Source organism: Leucopleurus acutus (genome assembly GCF_964270905.1).
Source record: "Leucopleurus acutus genome assembly, chromosome: 7".
NCBI classification, from domain to species: Eukaryota; Metazoa; Chordata; class Mammalia; order Artiodactyla; family Delphinidae; genus Leucopleurus; species Leucopleurus acutus.
The window spans coordinates 51119977-51141993 of NC_139150.1; the positions used below are offsets into that span (position 1 = coordinate 51119977).

Sequence of the window (22017 nt, forward strand, 5' to 3'; positions counted from 1 at the left end):
TTATGCAATATAGACACTACCAGATGTAAAATCCTTATGGGGATATTTGGGGCTTGGTAAAACTGAATGGTTGGGCTGATTATCCCGTTTGATCAGGGAGATGTAGTTCCTCTATTGTACCACACCTCAAATGAGACAAACTGGGAAGAAAGGCCATGGATAGAAATGTTTTTCCCCAAATCTCTGCTTTGCCTTGTTGCTACACAGGGCAATACTCAGCACACAGCAGACATCTTCTTTGTTGGAACTGTTTGAGTTCTCCGTAGTCAGTTCTGTGCTGTGTCCTCTGAACACTCAAGAGAACTTGGGGTCTCATCAAGAAGTTACCCCCCTGAGGCCCTGGGTTGTTAGGGTTAGGGGTGCTTTTTGTCCTCATGCAGTAATTTACACCAGAATGGCCATCCCCTTTCCCTTTTGCTCGTAGAAAAACTTGGGTTCAAAGTCCACTAAAAATGCACTTTATCCTGCTATTTACCGGAAGCGTTGTTTCAAGGCAATGCTGGCCTTCTGTTCTCTATGGGGACAGGATTGCCTCTGGTTTGCTTTACCTACTGGTATTTTACTCTTTCATTCTAAATCACTACCTGTTCTCACAGTATCCCTTTAGAAGGGGTATCCAATTTGCCTATTTTTTAAAATTAACCTTTACTGGAATATAGTTGATTTACAATGTTGTGTTAGTTTCTGCTGTACAGCAAAGTGAATCAGTTATACGTATACATATATCCACCCTTTTCTGGATTCTTTTCTCATATAGGCCATTACAGAGTATTGGGTAGAGTTCCCTATGTTCTGCAATAGGTTATTATTAGTTATCTATTTTATATATAGTAGTGTGTATATGTCTCCAATTTGCCTATTGTATCTTGTTCTCTACCCAATAATTTCATTCAACTCACATGAATTTTTTGATTGCCTATGATTCTCTCTAGGCATTATGAGAAACAAAAAAAAAAAACCCAAACCCCCAAAACAACAAGTTTATGCCCCCAGAATTCAGCTGGAGTGAGCAGATTCACATAAGTGAACACAAGAGATGGTGTTTGGTTGCATGGCCAGGTGAGGGTTAAGGGCAGGAATGAAATGTTGACATAACTCAGAGGGGAAGGAAGGAGTAGCAGCCCTAGAGGGTGAGGGGGTGAGGCCTCAGCCAGGCCTGAAGGACAGGGAGGTGATTGACAGATGAAACTGGTATAGTGCGAAGAATGGGTTCGAGGGGGCTCCACGAGAGGGGTAAGGAGGCAGTTGCAGTCATTCCGACGTGAGGTGATGTCTGGGATTAGGCTGGCGTTAATGAGCATGGAAAGCAAAGGGTCTGCGTCAACAGATACTTCAAGGGGAATCAGCTGGACCTGAGAAACAACTAAATATTTATTCACTGGCTCATTTCATGCATATTGATTGTAGTCAACTATGTGCCTGGCAGTGTGTGTTCTAAGAGGTGAGGATAGAGCAGTGAATAAGCAGACAAGGTTCTTGTCCTGAAAGAAGTCATTTTTCCAATGGGAAGACAATAAAGAAATAAACCAGGAAATGAAAAGGAAATAGCAGGTAAGATATGGTGCTATGTATTTAGAGAATGTAAAAAGGGCCATGTCAGGTGTGTGGATACCTTAAGATGGAATGGTCAAGGAAGGCATCCCTAAGGAGATGAGCTCCGGCCAGGACCAGGCAGGGGAGTTAGTTAGCAAGTGCCATACCCAGGGCAAAAGTAAGGCTGATGTGTTGGAAGAAAAGAGAGCCAGTGTGTCTGGATAGAGTGAGTGAGGGGGGGGTGGGGGTGGGGGGTGGTAGAGATGAAGAGAAAAGTAGGCAGAAATGAAATCACAAAAAGAAACTTAGGGCTTCCCTGGTGGCACAGTGGTTGAGAGTCCGCCTGCCGATGCAGGTGACACGGGTTCGTGCCCCGGTCCGGGAAGATCCCGCATGCCACGGAGCGGCTGGGCCCGTGAGCCATGGCCGCTGAGCCTGCGCGTCCGGAGCCTGTGCTTCGCAACGGGAGAGGCCACGACAGTGAGAGGCCCGCGTACCGCAAAAAAAAAAAAAAAAAAAAAAAAAAAAAAAGTCCTTAGAAGCCGAGGAAAATGTTCAAATGTTATTCCAAGTGCAATGGGAAGGTTTTGAGAGCAGAGGCACGATGTGATTGACCTCTGTGTTTAGAGGATCACTCTGGCTCCACTATGGAGAAGAAATGAGCAGGAGCAAGGCCAGGTGAGAGGTAGTACAGGGTCCAGGGGCAAGGTGACTGTGGCAGGACTGGAGAGCCGAGAATAGAGGGAGAGAAGCCGCCAGCTCTGAGACATATTTTGGAAATTGGGCTGATGGATTAGATGTGGCATGGAGAACAATGAGAGAAAAAGAGGAATCAAAATGTCTCTCAGGTTAGAGTTATGTGTGGATGTTGATGCTTTTAACAGATAAGGGCTGGATGAAGAATAGGCTTTCAGGCTGAATCAGGAGTTTAATTGGGGACATACTAAGATGCATATTAGAAATTCAACTGGAATTACCTAGTACATAGATTTTTGTGTTTTTTTTTTTTTTTTTTTTTTTTTTTTTGCGGTACGTGGGCCTCTCATTGCTGCGGCATCTCCCGTTGCGGAGAACAGGCTCCGGACGCGCAGGCTCAGCGGCCATGGCTCACGGGCCCAGCCGCTCCGCGGCATGTGGGATCTTCCCGGACCGGGGCACGAACCCGTGTCCCCTGCATCGGCAGGCGGACTCTCAACAACTGCGACACCAGGGAAGCCCCGCCACTATGATTTTTGGATTATTTGTTAGCACAGCAAAACCAAGCCTACCCTGACTAGTACAGATGAGCATAAAATATACAACATTTCTAGTGGGCAGTTTGAGATACAAGCTTGCGGCTTAAATGATAGGTCAGGATGGAAAATATTGATTAGGAAGTCATCGATAAGATGGGGCCGGGAATGAAGAATGGACACATTTTCTAAGTAGGGACGTAGACTGGGAAGAGAAAAGGAATGGGCCTAGACGGTCACTGCTAGTTGGTGCAAGAGAAGAGCTATACGGAGAGGAGGAAGAATTTGACTAAGATGTGGCAGACTGGGGTGGTATCAGAAAAGGGAGGTAACAGGGCAGTTAAACAGGTCAGATGCAAAATTATGAGGACAAAGAAAGAGGCATCCGATTTGACTCGATGGTGATCAGTGTGAACCTCTGAGACAGCAGTTTTAGTGGAGCTGTGGGGAAGGAAGTCAGATTTCACAGGTTATGAAGGGAGTCAATGCAGAGGAAATGGAGGAAGTTGGTAGAGACCACTCCTTTCAAAAGTTTGGATCAAGCAGAGGAGAAGTGGGGCAGCGGTAACCAGAGGCTCTAACAAGGCTTTGACTTTCACACAAATATCACACGCAATGCTAACAGAGGATTCTTTCATCTCAGAGAGAAAGCATGCAGTTGTTGTTTTTTTCCCCCTATAAAATAAGTCTTACATGTGACTAAAGACATTTAAAATACCTGATACTGTCTAATATATCATAAATTTTGCTTGGCACTAACAGTAATTAAGATAGTCAACTTAGATATTTTCTTTCTGGGAGATTTTGAAACTCAGTGGCACTGTCATATAGTATCTTTAAGAACATGGTTATCCTTTCTGTTTTATTTTCTTTACATTTATCTTCATACGTTTGAAGTACAAAAATGATAGAAAGAGTACCAATATTAGCTACATGTTAAACAAACCACATGTTGTGCATTGAGTTGTGTCCCCTCGAAAAGATTCCTAAGTCTTTGTGAACGTCATCTTATTTTGTAAATAAGGTTTTTGCAAATGTAATCAAGTTAAGATGAGGTCACACTGGATTAGGGTGGACCCTAAATCCAATCACTGGTGTCCTTATGAGAAGAGACACAGAGCCACACAGAGAGGAGGCCATGTGAAGACAGGCAGAGAATGCAGTTATGTCACCACAAGCCAAGGAACACCAAGGTCTGCCAGCAACCACCAGAAGCTGGAAGAGCAAGGAAAGGTTCTTCCCTAGAGCCTTTAGAGGGAGCAGGTCCTGCTGACACCTTGATTTTGGACCTCTGGCTTCCAGAACAGCGTGAGAATAAATTTCTGTTGTTTTAGGCCACCAGGCTCATGACAATTTGTTATGGCATCCCTAGGAAACTAATAGAGTACCTCAAAGTTTATTCACTTAAAGCAACAGCAGTTCAGTGTTTCTCATGATTCTGTGGGTTGGCAGTTTGGGTTGGGCTCAGCAGTTTGGTTCTGCCGGTCCTGCTGTGGGCATCATGTGGCTGCAATTCCCTGGTGGCTGGACTGAAACTGGAGCATCTAAGATGGCCTTACTCACAAGTCCAGGGCCCTGGGGGGCTGGCTGTCTCTCTGCACATGGTCTCTTTTCCTTCAGAAGTCGGCTCCGTATTCCTTACATGGTAGAGGGGACATTCTAAGAGGATGAAGATGGAAGCTGCAAGGCTCCTTGAGGCTTAGTCTAGAGCTCCTACAACATTACTTACACCACATTCCTTGGTCAAAGCAAGTCGCAAGGCAACCCAGCTTCAAGGGGTAGGGAAGTAGACTAAGTTTCTTGATGGGAGGAGCTGCAAAATATTTGTCCATTTTAATCTATTACAGCCCCCAACAAAAAAAGTGATCATATCCCATTTCAAATTGTACATATTTAAGCCAAAGGTCTTGTCATTCTCTGTTCAGATCACAATACCCATTTCACTGGCAGAGAAACTGAGAACAGATTAAATCAACTCCTTCAAAGTTACCAATGAGTCATGCTTTGTGAGAGACTTTTTTGGCCCATGGAAGACAGCTATATATCCGCAAGAGCTAATCACAGTCCTGCCTGGAGGCAAGTGAATAAACAATAACTTCTTGGGTTTCTCTTAAATCCCATAATGACGTTGATGGAGCCCAGATTGCAGAGCTCTCTTGTCCAGAGATGAAGCAGCAGTTTGAGGATATCAGAGAAGGAAGGTGCTTGAAAATTGCTATGTGTCATTCAAAGGAGCAGGATTTGAGACTAAATTAAATGCCTAGGAAAAGGGCCAGTGAGCTCTTTATCCTCAAGAGTTACCAAATGGGCTTAGAAATTCAGTGACTGCTCTGGTCCAGTGTATGTTCTGGCCTGGGAACGATTAATGAGAGTAGAAGAAAAGAATGGTGCAGAGAAGCAGAGAGATCAACCTGTTAGGAAGGTATGTGCTGTGGTCTTTCTTAGAAGGTTCTCCCTTTTATGAGTTAGGATTGCTTTTAGCTGCTGCAAGGAACAGACAATCCCACTAAACAGTGGCTTAAATAAATCAGGGGTTTACTTAGTTTTCTTGAGTAGGAAGAATTCCGGTGGTTGGCAGTTTAGGCTTGGTGTGTTAGTCCAAAATACCACTGGAGACCCAGGTTCCTTGTGTCTTTGTGTTCCACCATCTTTAGCGTGTGGCTCTCATCCTCATAGTCAGAAGATGGCTCTTGAAATTATACGCATTGAAGGAATATTGAAGACAGAAAGAAGAGGAAAGGCCAAAGAGGCATGTCAGCTAACTTTGCTCTCTTTTCAGGAACTTTCCCAGAAACTCCCACAGTGACATTTGCTATATACCTCATTGATCAGATCTGTTACTCTACTTATAAGAGAGGTTGGCAAATGTAGTTTTTATTAGCCCGGCACATTGCCACCTCCAACAAAACTAGGGTTGAGTTAGAAGGAAGGGGATAATGTCTATTGATGAGCAACTTAATGGTCTTTGCCATTGCTCCCAGCAGTTGCTCTGGGGACAAATTAGTGACAGAACTTCCATTGTGGCAACATGGTGCTTCCATCCCATTAATACTTGCAGCACATTCAAGCTCATCTAATTCCAGGACCCTGGCCTAATGAGGAGGGATATCCAGGCTTATAGGTCTAGTATTAAATTAGCTGTTGTAACAAATAATCCCAAGACCTCGGTGGATTAACCCAACAAAATCTTATTTCATATTCATGTCACAGTCTGATGCAGGTCAGGTGGCTCTCCTCCAAGCAGTGACTCAGGGACCCAGGCTGCTTCCACCTTATGGCTCTGCCATCAGAAAAATTTTCAGGTTTTTCTGATAACATTCAGCTGTTGGCCAGGAGGAAAAGAGAGTGAAATATTGTGCCTCCAGTTCTTAAATACCTCAACTCAAAAGTGGTACACATCACTTCCACTCACATCCCATTGATAAGGACTACTTACATGTCTATTGATGTGCAAGGAAGGCTGGGGAAGAGAGTTCTTGTCCAGCAGCTACTTTCCAGCAACAAATCTTCACTGCAAAAGGGGAGCATGAATCTTTGGGGGTCAACTAGCCATCTCTGCTACAGGGTCCCAATCACAAAGGAGGAGCCATTAACAAAATATCAATAAATGTATGTGTAGGACTGGTTTGCTCTGTGTTTGGTGGATAGATAAAAGCCATTTAAGCAAATGCTGAAAGCACCTGAGATTCTAGGAGGAGATAATAAGAATACAAGGCATAATTATCCTTTTAAGGCAGGTGACTGATAGTTAAAAAAAATTTATTTTAAATCTAATTGCAGTCAAGGACACCAGAAGTGCTATGTACAGCTGTACACTTATTGGAAACTCTGCAGATTGACAAGGAGCCAAGTTGCTCAGCCATTTTTTTTTCCTGAGAACAATCAGTTTTAACACACTTTAGGAAAAACCACAAGATGAAGATATTTTTAAAGCTTTTGAGTGATTAACTTAGAATTAATATTTCACTTGACAGGAAATAAGATGTTTCAGATGTTAGAGAAAGAAGCATTCTAAAACTTTGTATTCCCACTGAGGAGTAACAATGTCATAGTCCAATCTCCCCTCTGTGACAGGAGAACTTTGATGAGAAGCTGAGTCACTTTACTTTTCGTGACTGGTTCCCTTTGGGTCGGTTGAATTCTCTTGTTTTTTTTGCCTTTTAATCGTTTTAATAATCTGTGAAATCAGTCTTCCTTATTCATGTTAACAGTTGTAGTAATAATAATAATAACAACAACCCACAGAGCTCTCACCACAGAGAGAAAACAGGTTAAACCTTTGAGTCAGGATAGGAGGAGGCAAACAAGTCAGATTCCTGTCTCAACCCCACTGATTCCCAACAGGAGCATTTTTCAGAAGTTCTTTAACTTCCCCGAGTCTTAGTTTGCTCATCTGTAAGACAGAAATATTAATAATACCAACATCAACAGGGTCAAATGAAATAGCATCTGTGAAAATGCCACATAAATCAGAGAGTACTGCATGCATTTTAATAAAACATCTGTAAAATGGGAATAGGTGCCGTGTTTCTGTGATCAGTCAATGAGGTGACATATGTCATACGCCTGGCACAGGGTCTCACACTTGGTCACACAGGGCCTCAGAAAAGAAAAATAAAACACATATGGACGAAGTAAAATACACTGGAAACGAGAGATGGAGAAATGTTAAAAACAGGAACAACAACATAAAATAAGGGTTCAACTCATTTACATGTACTTTTTCCCCAAAAAGTAACTCTTTATAGAAAATCTTGGAAGTTGTATAAGACTATAGAGGGAATTTGGTAGAGTCACTTAGGTAAAGCATGTCATGTGATCACCAGGAGTGTTTATATGAGAGATGGGAAAGAAATAAAATGTTGAAAAAACAGAACCATTGAGGAGAAGTGATTCATCCTGAAGAGTAGCAACGGCAGTTAGAGACTGGAGACCTACAGACATGCTTCCTATCCTTTCCTAAAATGAAAAATGGCTTTTTATTACAAAAGCTATATTTGTGAATTATGGAAAAAGCAGAAGTGCACATAGCAAACAATTCTTTTTTTTAAATTAATTAATTAATTAATTTTTTGGCTGCATTGGGTCTTCGTTGCTGCGTGCAGGCTTTCTCTAGCTGCGGTGAGCAGGGGGCTACTCTTCGCTGCGGTGCGTGGACTTCTCATTGCAGTGGCTTCTCTTGTTGCAGAGCACGGGCTCTAGGTGCACGGGCTCAGTATTTGTGGCTCAGAGGCTCTAGAGGGCAGGCTCAGTAGTTGGGGCTCGTGGGCTCAGTAGTTGTGGCTCGTGGGCTCTAGAGCGCAGGCTCAGCAGTTGTGGCGCACAGGCTTAGTTGCTCCGTGGCATGTGGGATATTCCCGGACCAGGGCTTGAACCCGTGTCCCCTGCATTGGCAGGCGGATTCTTAACCACTGCGCCACCAGGGAAGTCCCACAAACAATTCTTAAATGAAAATTATTTCTGGTTTTTTAATCTAAAGTTAATCACTTTTAATAGCTTGATATATATAGTTTTCAGATACACACAAATACATGCATCTTTTTTACGGAGTTGGAAGCATGCTTATATACTGCTTTTTTATTTAAAAATATATAATGAACAACTTTTCATGTCACTAAATATTTTTGCATTACACTTCTAAATGAATGCATAATATTCCATTGTGAGGCTAGTTCATAATTTATTTAACTAATTCTCTTTTGATCTACATTTATTTCAAGTTATTCACCACTAGAAACAGCACTTCACTAAATAAATTTATGCATTCAAATTTACTTACAACTTTAATTATTCCTCAGGATAAATGCTAGCAATCAAATCACAGACTCACAGGTATCCGTTTATATATATATATATATAGAGAGAGAGAGAGAGAGAGAGAAATATTTCCTTTATATTGTTGTCCTTCTGGAAGGTTTTGTGTGACATCTGTCTTTAAAATGAAGTTTAAAAATATTTGAAAAACATAGCATCCCTGAACTTCGCCTTAATTCGTGGGGAAAGTTATTGAAAGATGGTTTGTTTTCAAATAAGTATAACTGGTAAGGTCAGTCTTTTATATATGACATTAAAAAAAAATCAACCTCGAAAGATTGAACTGAAGCCATTATTATGGTTGAGTCAGTGAACCTGCAGGTAAATCTGATTTGGACGAATACTATTAATTCATTAGGTTTCCTTGTGGCCTCAGTTGTTAAAAATAAATGCTTTCCTGGATAATCTTAGTCCTATTTGAGGCTCTCCTCATAATAAATACCAACATTTCCAGCTATAACCAGGAATCTATAAACTGTCCCTTTTAAGGCAGTTAAATGTATATTTTCTCAAAGAGAGTAAAGTTATATAGAATGTAAGTTCACCTAGAAAAACTATTAATTTATTACTTACAAATTCTTTCTTATTGCCAGAGTTATGTACTATTTACATTTATCTATTTAATTTTCTATTGTGTCCCCTTATTAAGTCCTTAATAACTAATTCATTCATTCATCCATCCATTCATATGACAAATATTTGTTGAGCACTTACTATGTGCCAGACTCTATTTTAGACTTTGGGGCTGTTGAAAGACCCTACCCTCATAGAAGTTAGGTTCTAATGGTGGAAACAGATAATAAGTGCTCAGATCAATACATAATATAACGTCAGGTGGTGTTAATCACTGTTAAGAAGAATAACACAAGGTGAGGGTTTATGAAGACACTAAGTCATTTTGAAACGAACCTGAATATTTGAGTCACACCAGGCTCCAAATGCCCATTCTACCACTTCCTAACTAGTGTGAGCAAGCTACTTAACTTCTCTGGGCCTCAACTTCTTTATCTATTACAAAGAAAGATAATGTACTCTCCTCTAGGGTTGTTATGAGAATTAAATGAGACTATGCAGAAATTACCATATAGGTGTTTGATAAATGTTAATTTCTCTTTCCTCTTCTCCTTTGGAAAAGGAAAGTGATTTGGTATAAATAGTTGAATTCTCATTTGCGATTAAGAAATGAGCAAATTATTTATTCCATATTAAAGGAATTCTTTTGTTTTCTGAGCAAAGTTAAATAGCAACTGCTCCTCTGCAGTTTAAAAAAATTTTTTTAACATTTAAAAAAAATGTTTCGTTTTGTTTTCTGAGCAAACTTAAATAGCAGCTGCTCCTCTGCAGAGAAAGGCAGCCTGAGCCTTCATATCAAGTAGTCCTGATGATTCAGGTTTTCTTTTGCCTGAACACAGCTGTCCTGGGCTGCTACACACTCCCCGCACGGCCTTAGAAGAATTCATACATTTCAACTTTCTGGGTCTCAGTTTCTTCAAGATGGAGTTATAATAGATGATTTCTAAAATCCCTTTCAGAGTTAACATGACTTTGTTTGTTTATAAATGCTTCCCCCACTAGATCCACTCAAAAGGATGAATGCCAGGTCCCAGACTGTCCTTGAGAAGAAATTTGGGACCCAAGCCAATAACAAATGACAGCAACTTAACTATGACTTTTTCAAAATTCTGTTTTACTGAGAAGTAGACAGATCAACTGTATAATTTGTCTTCACTGACAGAGGAAGACTGTCAATGAGAAACTGAGAAATCAGTGGTATATTTCTTGTCACATCAGAAGGAAAGAGATAGACACAATATGATCAATGACTATTATTTTTAAAAATGAATTCTTGCATTTTTTGAGCACTTCTACCATGTCCTTCACATGTGTTACCTTATATAATTCTCATAACAGCCTAAAAGGTTCAAGGTGTTCTTATTATCCCAGGGATGTAGATTTGGAAACTGAGGCTGTGAGGTTATACAGTTTTCCCAAGGATATAAATAGTAAAGCTGTGGTGGAAACACAGGTCTAGCTGAGACCGAACCCATGTTCTTCACTGCTTGCTTCTTGTTACTGCCAAGCATTGCTGCCAGCAAGCCACCTTTCTTGCTGAAATAAGTTTTCATCGTGACATTGCCATGGAATTTGTCAAGATTATTTTTTCCACAAGCCATAATGTGTTTCGTTTCGCCTCAGACGAGTCAGAGGATTAACTTCCAAGAGAGACGGACTGTGTCCACTCCAAACACAACTAGAGGTAGCCTTACAGCATCTGAAAATCCTGTGCTGGTGTCTCTTCATCACAACTTGAATATGATTTTATGGACTTTTTTCTATCTTTCCATTAGAGTGGACCAAAACAGACTTGATTTTTTTTCTCTGAAATTAGCTATGAACAAAGGTGCATTTTCAAACTGAAGAGTCTTTTTTTTTTTCCTTCTCCATATTATCAAAACTAGAAACAGGGCTTCCCTGGTGGTGCAGTGGTTGAGGGTCCACCTGCCGATGCAGGGGACACAGGTTCGTACCCCGGTCCGGGAAGATCCCACGTGCCGTGGAGCGGCTGGGCCCGTGAGCCATGGCCGCTGAGCCTGCACGTCCAGAGCCTGTGCTCCGCAACAGGAGAGGCCACAACAGTGAGAGGCCCGTGTACCGCAAAAAAAAAACCACACACACACACAAAAAACAACTAGAAACAATCCACTAAAAGCACTGCCCAGACTCAGGGGCTTAATTAGCTCAGTGGTATAATAGATGAAACTTGAGTTTTAGATGGAGGAGAGAATGGGGTGTTGGGAGGTGTGGGGAGACCTCTTTATGTTTTGGTGTAACAAACACAGCTCCATTCACATCTGACCCCTTCAAACCAGTGCCCATTCCCATCCCCGAGTGCTGCTGACGTATGAACTGCACCACACCCACAGATGGAGAGTCAACTGCTGTGTTCATTCTCTGGGAAAATGTCATAGTGTGGAGAAAGACATGCCACCCTGGGGATCAGACTTGGGTTCTAGTCTCTACTACCAGTGAAATTCAAGTTTCAGATACAAAGAAGAAAGATCTGATTGATCCCCTGACAATTCAATATTTACTAGTTGATGCATGCTTTGTTTAATGTCAAGATTCTCAGGGTGCCCTAGTTTGAACAACAGCTGTGTTCCCAACTGCAGAGCTGTTTTTCTTTCTTCCCTACCCTTCCCCAGAGGCCTCAAGTGGCTCCAGATGAAATGGGGTGTGTGGAGGGAGCGGGGGAGGGGGATGGAGTTACTTCATTTATCTCATTGCCCAAATCTAGACGACTCTGACAGCAAAAGTATTTTCCATCTTACCCTCTGGAAGAGTTTGTCAGTGAAAGGGACTGCTTGGTCCACAGCCCCCCTTTTTCTCCACAACTCCATCATCCATCCTCAAAGATGATCTGTGGTACCTACTACTCCAAAATCTTAACTTGGTCTTTAATATTAGCTTTCAAAGTTTTTTCACCACCGTCCACAGATAGAAATACACGGGGGCTTCCCTAGTGGCCCAGTGGTTGAGAGTCCGCCTGCTGATGCAGGGGACATGGGTTTGTGCCCCGGTCCGGGAAGATCCCACATGCCGCGGAGCGGCTAGGCCTGTGAGCCATGGCCTCTGAGCCTGCGCATCCGGAGCCTGTGCTCCGCAACGGGAGAGGCCACAACAGCGAGAGGCCCGCGTACCACCAAAAAAAAAAAAAAAAAAAAAAGAAAGAAATACACAGTACATCACAATCTCCCCCTTTCATACACACAGAACACTCTCTTCTCCTTTCTAGCATTTGTAATCCTAAATTTGTATGATTATTTCGTGCCCCTGCCGCCCCACCTGCCCCTAGTAGACTGGAGGCTTCAGAAGGGTAGGTTTTGCTAACTTTCCAACGTTTAGAGCTTAGCATAACTCCTAGCATATAGTAGATGTTTAATAAATATTTATTAAAGAATTAATAAACTAATTTATGTGGCCAGCCATTCCCAGGTCTTCGGGGTTCCTCCACAGAATTCCATCACTCCTCTCAAGTCTAATGTTAGCTACTAGCTGTGGAGGTTTGAAGTTCAAAATTATTGGAGGTGCTTCCCCACCATAGCCCCTGAAGGCCCTACTCGTGTTTTCTTCCCAGTCCATCTATGGTCACTTATGACAGGTGGGCCAGTGAATTTTGAAGATGGCTGGCTGCTGCCTCACTGAGTTCTTGGGGGCAGGTGCATCCCTCCAAGGGAGCTGATGGAAGGGCTGTCCAGGGGCAGGGCAGACCTCTGGATCCAAGTCATAAGACACCTGGGTTTTCTGACTGCTGGCCATTTGTTTTGCCCACATCAGATTATCATTCTAGGTCACCCACCTTCTAAGGCTGCTTTGCTGATGGCTGACTTCAGGTCCTAGGCCCCTAAGGCCTCATTCAGCCTGCTGTGTACAGCGTAGTAGGCCATCCTTTGCTAACAGCATGGGTAATTTAGCCTTCCAGGGCACTTGCTTTTTTAAAAAAGGCAGCTCTCAAAGTATTTATAATGCATCTCTAATGATGAAATCATTAGGCATCTTGAAAAACAGTGAAGAAACTGAAGGGTTCTCTCCATAGGACCCCAGTGAGGCTGACCCTACCCTACTCCCTACCATAGGTTGGCTCCATTTGCTGTACTGCTGTGACTAAAGAAAGAAACTGATATCTTGAAGCATCTACTCCGTTGCAAAGTATCAGGCATTTGCCCAAATATCTCTGATACCTACACAATTCCAGGTCATTGGCAGAGAAGCCAATATTCGTTGGCTAGCACCAAGATGTGGATGTTAAAACTTCAAACTCACTAGACCAAGGGATATGGGACTTTGAGATGATTTTTCAGACAGTTTAGGCAAGCAAACAAAACAACTAAAAAGGGCACACAAAAAAATGTGGTTTTTTGACCTACTTTTTATCTGACAGAGGCAGGAGAGGCAGAGGAAATGGACTGTAGGAATACTTAAGGGATTCTTTCTTGTGGTGGAAGGAAGGACAAATATATATTTGAAACCTTTAGAATACACCTATAAAATGATTCCACTTTTCTAAGTGGTCTTGCTGTGGAATCCCAAGATTGTGGACATGTAATTCACAGGTAATTTACCAGGTTTAAAATAAGACCTTCAACAAGTCCAAGTAAGTTAGATAAACTAGATGGAGGTGCCACAGAAAAAAATGAAATTTACCAGTATTTTTTCTCTTTGAGCATTCAATTTAGTGTCTCCTAATTGGCATTGAAGATCACATGTGAATATTGAGTGTTTAAAAGGTTTTATATGACCTGAATATTTTCCTTTTGATGCTTAATAAAAATATTTTTATACTTACAACCAAAATAGAATATAATACTGCATAAATTGTCATTCACACCTGATGTATAGAAAGAAGTACATTTCCTTATTTATCATACTATTAATTTGAATTTGCTGTTTGTTTTATATTTTCTTTCTTCCTTTCTTCCTTTCTTTCTTTCTTTCTTTCTTTCTTTCTTTCTTTCTTTCTTTCTTTCTTTCTAACATCTTTATCGGGGTATAATTGCTTTACAATGGTATGTTAGTTTCTGCTTTATAACAAAGTAAATCAGCTACATATATACATATATCCCCATATCTCTTCCCTCTTGCGTCTCCCTCCCTCCCACCCTCCCTATCCCACCGCTTTAGGTGGTCACAAAGCTGATCTCCCTGTGCTATGCAGCTGCTTCCCACTAGCTATCGGTTTTACATTTGGTAGTGTATATATGTCCATGCCACTCTCTCACTTTGTCTCAGCTTACCCTTCCCCCTCCCCATGTCCTCAAGTCCATTCTCTAGTAAGTCTGCGTCTTTATTCCCGTTCTTCCTGACCATTTTTTTTTTTAGATTCCATATGTATGTGTTAGCATACGGTATTTGTTTTTCTCTTTCTGACTTACTTTACTCTGTATGACAGACTCTAGGTCCATCCACCTCACTACAAATAACTCAATTTCGTTTCTTTTTATGGCTGAGTAATATTCCATTGTATATATGTGCCACATCTTCTTTATCCATTCATCTGTCGATGGACACTTGGGTTGCTTCCATGTCCTGGCTATGCTGTTTGTTTTTTAATGTCTCTTTTTCAGCTGGAGAAACATTATGAATTGTTATTTTATGTCTTTTCACTGCTTCCACAATTTGAAAATTAATCAAATACGGCAAGTTAATGAGCCTGTAGAATTTACATGAATTTTCTAATCTTTTAATCAAGAAGGGTATTTTTTTAAAATTTATTTAATTAATTTATTTTTGGCTGCTTTGGTTCTTCGTTGCTACACGCGGGGTTTCTCTAGTTGCAGCGAGTGGGGGGCTACTCTTCGTTGCAGTGCATGGGCTTCTCATTGCGGTGACTTCTCTTGTTTTGGAGCTCAGGCTCTAGGCACATGGGCTTCAGTAGTTGTGGCACACGGGCTCAGTAATTGTGCCTTGTGGGCTCTAGAGCGCAGGCTCAGTAGTTACGGCGCGTGGGCTTAGTTGCTCCACGGCATGTGGGATCTTCCCAGACCAGGGCTTCAACCCGTGTCCCCTGCACTGGCAGGCGGATTCTTAACCACTGTGCCACCAGGGAAGCCCAAGAAGGGTATTTTTGACAGGAGATCTTTTATGGTGCCTATTTGTCATTTTTAAAATATTCAAATTTGTTTTATGGCAGAGAAATCGTTGTTTCAAAAGTGTGGCAGTCTCTGGGGAAATAAATATTTCCAAGCTTAACTTCTGTTGATAGTATTATTGTTTATAAATAAACTGAAATATTTCTAATTCCATTCTGTCGCCTCCATGTAAAGTATATTAAAAAGTTATTTTCTGTTCCTCTATAAATTAAAAAAAAAACAGAGTTGAACAAGCAATCTGTGCAAACTTTGTGTTGAAGTTCTTCTATACCTTCAAGAAAAAGAGTCTTGTGTTTGGTATAGTAATCTGGTGGGCTGGGGCCTCACGTGAGGTAGCTTTTCTGGGGGACACTGACACTGAGGTGTTACATGCTGCCACACTCACTCTCCCCTCTGGGCTTGTGTCCCTAGAGCCCCAGAAGGGAGCCCTTGGTTCTCTTGCTTGGCTATTTTTCCCCATGCTTTCCTTGACCTGTGCCTTTTATACAAAACACTGACATTGCCCCTTCTGTCATCTTATGGCCTGACTCATTTACTGACCAGATTTACTTGGTCAATTTTATATTTCTTCCTTTCAAAGAAATACCATTCACTTACATTGGGTGCTCTTTTTTCCCCCTTTTCTCTGATTCAGTTGTCAGGGCCTGGGGAAAATTGAGACATAAGTGATGTTGGTTTAGATTCTCCAGCTTCCTATTCCATCCGTCCCTGGCTCCACCCACTTCTAGCATGTTCTGAGATTCTGATCCAGACATGGTCTGCAAGGGCTCTCTCTATCTGTACCTGTCTTTCTTCTTCTCCCCCAGCCACCTTCAAAACCTCCCCTTACCTGATCCGTCCTTCAGTGTGAATTGGTTTGTAGCTGGTAAGCATGCAGTGGGTTATTGCTCATAGAGCTAGTTGCATTTCTACTGAGATAAAGTTATTACCAAATGCAGGGTCACTGCCTGGGGAAGCAGAACTAACTCTGGAAAATGGGACTTTCCAGAAACATCATAATCTTGTGGATGGGCATTTGTGGCCTGATACTGTTACTTCATTCTAAAGGACAGAATGAGGTGAGGGCAGAACTGAATGCAGTTTATACGTCCACTCTAGGCAGGTAGCAGGGAGGTCATGCCTTCCCAGGTTGGACCCAATGCCCCATCTTCTCATTTCTCTCTTTGTACCTGGTTGTGTTTGTAACTGTTGTCACTGCTGTATACACTTCTGTTACCTGGGACCTCACAGGATGGGGTGAAGCTGGAGGCAAAGGACTGCTGGGAAGTTGCCCAGGATCTTGGGCCAATGCCAGGAAATGGCAAGCTTTCATGTCCAGAAATAGCCCTATGGCATGACTTTTGGGGATAGAACTGTCTACACCAGAGTATTCACATCCCAAATTTGTCACGCTGAGTTTTACTCTCCGACAGTAGCCTCTTTAAAGCAGTACAGAGATAAGTCCCCATCCAAGTCTTAGCCTGCCTCTGACTGCCATCTCTTTTTCCAGGCAGGTAAATGAAAAAAGAGCAGTCAGTGATGTTTTATATACTGTCAGCACCAATCTGACAGCCTCAATAAACAACCCTTCAAAAACAATATATAACATCAAACCTTTCTTCTCTGTTCCTGGCTGGTTAGAGTGTATCACATCTGCCATGCCATTTTTGGCCTTTCTAAGTATATTCTGTTACTTTTAATTATAGCATCAAAACAATTCATAACACCCTGAAAGCTTGATAAAGTTGCCATTGGCCCAAAGGCCCTCTCTCTTATTTTAGAATATGGGCTTTGTAAGGAGAAGCCACAGCTTGTCATCATCTGATCTTCCTGACTGTATTCCACACGCTAAGGATCTTTTTAGTTGTCATTATGTCCTGACACAAGCATTTACCATATCTTTAGGAGCATGTGCGGTTCAAGATGAGAGGGCAAGAGAGGGCTGGGTTGTTTATTATTAAACTGACAGGAACCAGTCAAGGCTCATGCGCTACTGCTTTCAGTTGGGCAAAAGAGGATAAATTGATTGCTTTATAGAAATTCCTTTCTGCATTCTTTAGGGAAAAATTTTCCATGTGGGCCAAATGATCAAACTGGGCAATTTTGAGCTCAACAACTTTGACATTGGCTCTTGAAGGAATGAAACACTTAACTGATTTCCTCTGAGAAAAGACCATTTAGTATAATCTATCTGCTCTGCAGAAAATATTCCCAATAGACTCATCACAGCAGGACCCTCTAATACCACATAACATTGGGGTTTTCACTGCTGGGATTCTCCCCTGTTTTTCTTCAATTTAATGCTTCCCTGTATTTGAGGAATAAGATTTTCTTACCTGGATCAGCTGCTGATCCTTTTCCTCTCAATCCCAAATTTATTCAAGTACTACCAGTTGGGAATTAACAACATCTAAAGGACAGAAAGGGGGAGGAAAACCAGTTTAAAAAACTAAGGACATTTGGCTCGGAGGGTTTTCATGAAGGATGGAGAAGGTCAACAGTGTGTGATGCAACAGAAAGGTCAAGTTAGAACAGGACTGGAAAGAGGTCACTGGCTGTCCAGTGTATCAAGGGCAGCTTCAGCACGGAAGCCTGAGAGCACTGGATTAAGGATGGGAGGGGGTGGCGGAAGGGGAGGCTGGGTGGTCAGGGGAAGGGAAGAGATACGGAGCTTGAGGATGAAGGGAAGGTTTTCTTTTCTGATGGAACTGAGTTGAGCAAGTTTCTAGGAGGTAGTGAGGAGTCTGGAGATGGAGAGTGCTGGTTAAGATCGTATGTGAATCACTGATGAGGAAAGATCCTGAATAACATCTCTGTTCCAGGTACCTTTTCTGCCTTCTCCATTCCACATCCCCCCACAATATTTAGTGCATTAACAGACTTTGGATTTCAAAGGGCTTCACTTTTCATGTGTTTGAGATTTGTTCCTTGGTGAAACATGAAGAGACAAAACTCTACACAAAAAAAGAGAATCATAGTTGATGAAAAATCAGCCTTCAGTAGTTGATCTTAAATCTTTTACCATTGCTAAATGTATTTGAATTACCTTTGGAACGTATTCCAAGACTACTTACTGTGGAAGGATTAATGATGTCGGAGCTGGGTTCAAAGTCTCAATGACAAGCTAAAACCTGTTCTCTTCCGTAGTCAGGTGTAAGGTTTAATATCCCTTCTTCAGAAAGCTTTCACATGCTGGGCTTTCCATTGCTAAGCTGCTGGAACAGGAAAATGCCAGAAATTTAACTCTTAGAGCAATTATGTTATGCAAGTTTCTTAACCTTTGTTGGCCTCAGTTTTCTAATTTGTAAGGTGAAGATAATACCTATCTCATAGGGTTGTTGTGAGGATTAAGTGGGCTAATTAAAGCAGTTCCTGTCAAACAGTAAGCACTCAATAAGTGTGAGCTAGCCTTATAATTGTAGCGATTGTAAGCTTTTCTAGGTTACAAGGATTATGGATACTAATTACCTCTGGTAATGGTGAATGACCAAGTTACCTGTTAATAGTGAATTATTTTAAGGATACGACACAAAGTAAGGAGAACACGAAACTACTTAGCACATTAGGTCGGCAGATCCAAGGGAAATGTTTTTTTTTTTTCTCTTGCCAATACTTACAAACTGTAGATTACATATGAAAATTCAGATTTCCAGTAACACTAGGCATGTTACTCCAATGATGGCCTGGAGCAAAGTAGTCCCTCACTTCTCCAGATGGGTCTGCAATCTCAGGTTTGCCAAGGTTAGTGCCAATCCCTACTACTAGTTACGGGCCCAGGGCCTCCATGTAAGGCTGTTCAGGTTGCTCACTGCACAAGGCACCCAGCTATGGAGCCAAATAGGGGCTGAATTCCTACAACCTGCAAATGGCATTTCTTATAGCCTGACAGATTTGGGACTCAGGGTATCCCTCTTTCCTTCTTTTCTTTATCCACTCCTCCTTCCTCCTCTGCTAGAACCATTGACATCTTTTCATTTCATGGCTTCTGCTCACCTATGGCTTCTACTGCTTTACAATTTCTGCTTTTGGCGTCCTCTTTGTCTCTATACCTCTGCCGACACCACCATGTTTAGAAGGTCAACTAATTTGCCCCAAATCACACAATTAATAGGTGATGCAGCAGGATTTGTTCCAAGGTTATCATTTGTTAGAAAATGATTACTATATAAGTTAGCATCAGGATATTGAAGGTAAATTTCTTATTTGATTTTTTTTATTAAAAAAAATCCTGGGCTTCCCTGGTGGCGCAGTGGTTGAGAGTCCGCCTGCCGATGCAGGGGACACGGGTTTGTGCCGCGGTCTGGGAAGATCCCACATGCCGCGGAGCAACTGGGCCCGTAAGCCATGGCTGCTGGGCCTGCGCGTCCGGAGCCTGTGCTCTGCAACGGGAAGGCCACAACAGTGAGAGGCCTGCGTACTGCAAAAAAAAAAAAAAAAAAAAGGCATTTGAACACTTTCAGGAATTATAACTGCATACTCATGCTTTGAGCAAAGAGGGTTGGTGTGGCCAAGATTTTGAGATGTGTTCAAATGCAAGAGACTTTTTTTTTTTTGGCTGCGTTCGGTCTTTGTTGCTGTGCGCGGGCTTTCTCTAGTTGTGGCGAGCAGGGGTTACTCTTCTTTGTGGTGTACGGGCTCCTCATTGCGGTGGTTTCTCTTGATGCGGAGCACAGGCTCTAGGTGCACGGGCTTTAGTAGTTGTGGCACGCGGGCTCAGTAGTTGTGGCTCATGGGCTCTAGAGCGCAGGCTCAGTAGTTGTGGCGCACGAGCTTAGTTGCTCCGCGGCATGTGGGATCTTCCCGGACCAGGGCTTGAACCCGTGTCCCCTGCATTGGCAGGCAGATGCTTAACCACTGCGCCACCAGGGAAGCCGCAAGAGACTTTTAAAACACAAAGTGTTCTAGAACTGTAGGAAGTTAAAGCTAAGAGTTATTCCTTTGTCAAAGTTCAAAAATAAAGCTATTTTCAGGAAAATGCTTTTCCTTGTGTGTTTAATCACTGGGAACTGCATAGGAGAGCAGTTTAATAGGAACTGTGGCATCAACAGTAAGATACTTCTTAATGTAATAGCCAGACCCAGAGTAGAATTTGCAAACCCTTGGCAGACATAGGGGTGACTGAAGAAGAATTTGGTCATCAGGAATCTCAAGACATGCAATTCCATGCCATCACTTGGTGTGGATTGAGATTTCTGAGCAAGATCGTCCTTTTAAATGCTCATGGACTCTGCAGAAAATATGAGGCCAGAAAATGAATAATTCCCTACTCTTACTATTTGGTTACTGGCCAATATTCTGGCTTAGCTGAGTACATGCCTTCTGAAGCAGATCCTATAATTATGCAGCACTTACACTGCAGTCCATCCCACTTATGTGAGCCATATTAACTTTCTGTTATTTTTTTTTCCTGTAAAAAATCCTCCTTTTCCGTCGTTCCTCCTTTCTCTTTTCTCTTTCTTAACTTTTGTAATCTGAAGCCCTGAACTTGTTTACATAGAGTGAGGAGGAAAATACTTATGTAGGTTATCCTGGGAACCTTGACCTTACTGCCTTGTGGATAAAATCATTCCCCTGCTGGAGGAAGTGGGAAATTACAGATTGGACCACAGAGACACACATTCTCCTCCTAGTTCTGTCTGAGTGAGCACCAAGTATGAATTACTACCTGAGATTTAGTTGTTGGTCTAATAGCAAGCTAAGTTTCTCTGCAGGTTTTCCATTGGCTTTGAGGTCATGAGGCAGTCCTTCCTGTTCTCAAAGTGTGCCTAGAGGGACAGCATCTGAACCCCTGAGGCTGTTGAAAGTGCAGATTCTGGCGTTGCTCAGACTCATGAATCGGAATCTCTGGAGGTGGGGCCCAGACACCTGCACTGTTTACCAGTTTCCTAGCTGATTCTTTTTTTTTTTTTTTCCTAGCTGATTCTTATGTACACTTAAGTTTGAGGCTCACAGCTGGAAGAAAAAGGATTCCAGGACAGAGGCAGCAAAGGAGGTGTTCAGTTTGGTCAAGTTAGCCTTGTTTTTATGTTATTAACTTGAATACCAGAAGATTTTTTATTAAAGTTTTCTAAAAAAAGAAAAAAGTCTCAATACATGAAAGGAAAGATTGTCACATACGTGCCCAATTATAAATATTTTGCATAATTTTCTAGGCATCTAGACAGAATGTCTTTAGGTCATCCTTATTATTTTGAGACTCTTTGGACTGTTTTGATTTTAAGACAAGTAATAAGAAAGAATCATCAATTAACGGAGGAAGAAAGAAATTTATTTATATACAATCCTTACTTTTCCCATTTGTCTCTTTAAAAAAAGTTCATGTAACTTTACCATGCATGTCCTCTGGTCTCTTCTTACTTCTCAGTATTAAGAATATACCCAGTAGTATAAATTTTGCTATACTTTTATACAGTAATTATAGTATCATTGTTCTAATATTGCACATGGGGGAAATACCACATAAGAAACCTCTTCCCGGGAATTCCCTGGCCATCCAGTCGTTAGGACTCCATGATTCCTGGTTGGGGAACTAAGATCCTGCATGCCGCGTAGCGCGGCCAAAAAAAATAAAAGAAATCTCTTCCCCCCAAAATTAGATGACCTAGCGTTTTTAGCCAGTATTCTTGACTTAAAATACTTCTTGGTCCATAACTCAGGCTTTGAGATTTTGACAAAGCAAATACTCTAATAACTGTCATCTTAAATAACTGTTTAGTGCACAGAATATGCTCGCAGTTATTAAGAAGTAATTTTTTTTTGAGGGTGAATACGAATATTTATTTATTTATTTTTGTAATAACATTTTTTTTAAC

General features: G+C 41.7%; 1 protein-coding gene across 3 annotated transcripts in view; it reads left to right on the top strand.

Annotated features, from left to right (window-relative positions):
- The window catches only part of DOCK8 (dedicator of cytokinesis 8), a 223500-nt gene that overhangs the window by 6775 nt on the left and 194708 nt on the right, over nt 1-22017 (top strand). For 2 of the 3 annotated variants that reach the window (XM_082841972.1, XM_082841974.1), the window contains exon 1: nt 1461-1551. The exons of the other annotated variant lie outside the window; for it this stretch is intronic. The gene's annotated coding sequence lies outside the window, so the exon portion shown is untranslated. Of the gene's footprint in view, nt 1-1460; nt 1552-22017 lie in introns of those variants that run through there. 3 annotated transcript variants of the gene reach the window in all.